General features: G+C 41.5%; 1 pseudogene across 1 annotated transcript; it reads right to left on the reverse strand.

Moving 5' to 3' along the window:
- Window positions 1-1,631: 1,631 nt before the first annotated feature.
- Window positions 1,632-2,559, reverse strand: LOC309857169 (small ribosomal subunit protein uS5 pseudogene; annotated as a pseudogene). The gene has a single exon. The product of its transcript is annotated as a small ribosomal subunit protein uS5 pseudogene (transcript).
- Window positions 2,560-3,049: the final 490 nt, after the last annotated feature.

Genomic DNA, 3,049 nt, shown 5'->3' on the forward strand with positions numbered 1-3,049 from the left:
CAAAATTTTCAAATGACAGACATCTGAAAGCATAGAAGGAGAAGTAAGAGTGTGAATTGTATTTCAATGCTCTTTTCTTTATATTCAACAAACAGCTTCATTCACACACCTTTCCAATTTTTTCAACTCTTTTGACAAAGCCTTCAGAGGAGTTACTGCTGATGACAACCATCACAGCCTAACAGGAGAAATTTTATAAAGAAAAATAATAGCATGTTTTTCCCAAATTGTTAAGGATATGGTGAAGCTCTGTCGGATTCAAAGGAGGAATGTGCAATTCCATGCTATATATAATAATAACTTGTTTTAATAGTGGCTTTGCAATTTTTCAGATATATCCATTTTCTGAAACCACTATCAAATAAACAAAAACAAAGAAATGAACAGGGGTTCGAGACAGAAATTATCTAATCTAAAAATAGCACATGTTCACAGAATACACAACACATATCCCAAGTACTACTATAGGTTTCAAGTAATAGTCAAAACAATAGTAAAAATGATTCAGACCACACCAGTCAAATCATAAATGGGACCTTAACTGTAAATCCTTATCTTTAGATCAAAGCGGGTAATTGGGTGCTGAAGATACATTATAGAACTAATATGTTATAGAACTCCTCTGAAATGAGTCATTTATTCCATCACTTTTCCTGCACAGCTGCTGACCCATGTTTTGGTTCCTGGAAATAGCTGCTACCCTGTCATACTTCTTAAAAGCACATATATTGATAACTCTACTCATTCCTCCATTCCTCTGTGACTGTCACTGTGTTAAAATGTGGAGTCAGCTGACTCACTTGTGATGGTAATAAAGTAGATGAGTTTGCAAAGTATTTTGTTATTTCTAAAAATGCAAAAACCAAATTACATTGAAATCATAAGGGGTGTTTCAGGGAGAGCTGTAGGATGTGGTTTCTTGTGTAATCCACAGAGATTAGCTCCAACACATATTTAAACTCTCCTCTAGGAGCAACCTTAGTGGTAAAGCAAGAAGATAAACAGATGTATACACACCCTGGCACAAAATTATCACTTATGTTTGGCTTCCTAGTCTCCTCGTGTTACTTATTTATCTTAACTTCTCTCTGAAATCAGGGAACACAGAATCTCAATCAGTAGACATTTTTCTACTGAATTACCCAATAGTCCGATCATACCCCTAATACTTTTTAAAATTATTTCACTCATAATCCCAAATCTGCTTTGCTTCCTCATCTTAGTACACTGTAATTTGATTTCAAAATGAGGACAGTTGTCAGTAATGCCACATTCATTCATCTATTTTACAATTCCATGTGCTTATAACTATGAAGATATGTTAATAACATCCATTCCAATAAGCCACCCTAAATTTATTATCATGAAACAAGACCTCAAGAAAGAGAATTCAAAATCATCCATGTATTTGCAACTTATTGCAATAAAGCCTTTATCAATAGACTTCCCTGTGCACATGGTGGTCAAATTGCTGGTGAAAACCAGCCAGATCTATTACAAGCTTTCTCATGGCTTCTAGGTAACCCAAGTGAGCCTTTATTGATACTGGGAAGGGATAAAGCAGGGAAGGGATAAACAGTGCTATAAGATTTGGCTAGACAAAAGTAATGACTCTCATTACAAAGTGAGTATTTTTTTTTCAAGCTTTAGTTCAGTTTATTTTTCTTGTATAAAACTATGTAGTAGCCACAGCTGGAGCCTGGGTCCTCTGAACAGAGACTCTGGTGTGGGTCTTCACAAGATGGTCCGTGAACTCCTGATAGGGAGACTTGGTGAACACAGTCTCCTTCCAGAGATCAGGGGTGAGATAGCTGTAGGTCTTGGAGATGGCATCGAAAGTAGCCTTGGCAAAGTTCCCTAGGGTGGCAGTGCAGCCCCTGGCCGAGGTGTAGCAGTCGTCAATACCAGCCATCATCAGCAGTTTCTTGGGCACAGGGGCCGAGACAATGCCAGTGCCTCTGGGGGCGGGGATGAGACGCACCAGCACAGAGCCACAGCGGCCAGTCACCTTGCACGGGACAGTGTGGGGCTTGCCGATCTTGTTCCCCCAGTAGCCTCGCCGCAGGGACAATGGAAAGCTTCGCCAGAATGATGGCTCCGCGGATGGCAGTGGCTACCTCCTTGGAACACTTGACATCCAAACCGACGTGTCCATTGTAATCTCCGATGGCGACAAATGCCTTGAACCTGGTCCGCTGGCCCGCGCGCGTCTGCTTCTGCACAGGCATGATCTTCAAAACCTCGTCCTTGAGGGAGGCTCCCAGGAAGAAGTCGATGATCTCAGACTCCTTGATGGGCAGGGAGAAGAGATAGATCTCCTCCAGGGACTTGATCTTCATGTCTTTGACCAGGCGGCCCAGCTTGGTGACGGGGATCCACTCCTTGTCCGCGGCCTTGCCCCCGCGAGCTCCGCGGCCTCGGCCCCGGCCCCGACCACGGCCCCGGCCCACCCCGGCCCCGGATGCCGCTGCCGAAGCCACCGCGGAAACCGCCGCGGCCTCCCATTCCAGGGCCCCCGGGCCCTCCGGGCCCTCTCGCAGCACCGGCGTCATCCGCCATTTGGTGTTCTCTCGGAGAGGAAACAAAGTGAGTATTTTAAAGCAAAAGAGCCTGTTGGGAATATTGTTTTATAAAATAGTGGTTTTTTTTATTAACTTTTTAAAATTCAATTAGGTAACATATAGTGTACCAATAGTTTCAAATGTAGATTTCAGTTATTCATCCATAGCATATAATAGCTAATGCTCAGTACTTACTGTTATAGCTTCTTGAAAGCAGAATTTTAACCCACTGAGCCACCCAGGCGCCCTTGAAAGCAGAATTTTAGATCACATTTTCTGATTACTTCCATGTCGTACAACACTTTCCTGCTAGCAACCTTCAAAACATACTGTTTGTTAGAGGAATTTCTTTAATAATAAATAAATAGGAATTCATTTAAATTTATAAATATATAAAATAAATAGGAATTTATTTAAATTTATTTAAATATTACACACTGTTTCATTGTTCATAAATAAGGTGATGATATTATAGCCATTAGTTGGTA

Source organism: Mustela nivalis (genome assembly GCF_964662115.1).
Source record: "Mustela nivalis genome assembly, contig: HAP1_SCAFFOLD_451, whole genome shotgun sequence".
In the NCBI taxonomy this organism is placed as follows: Eukaryota; Metazoa; Chordata; class Mammalia; order Carnivora; family Mustelidae; genus Mustela; species Mustela nivalis.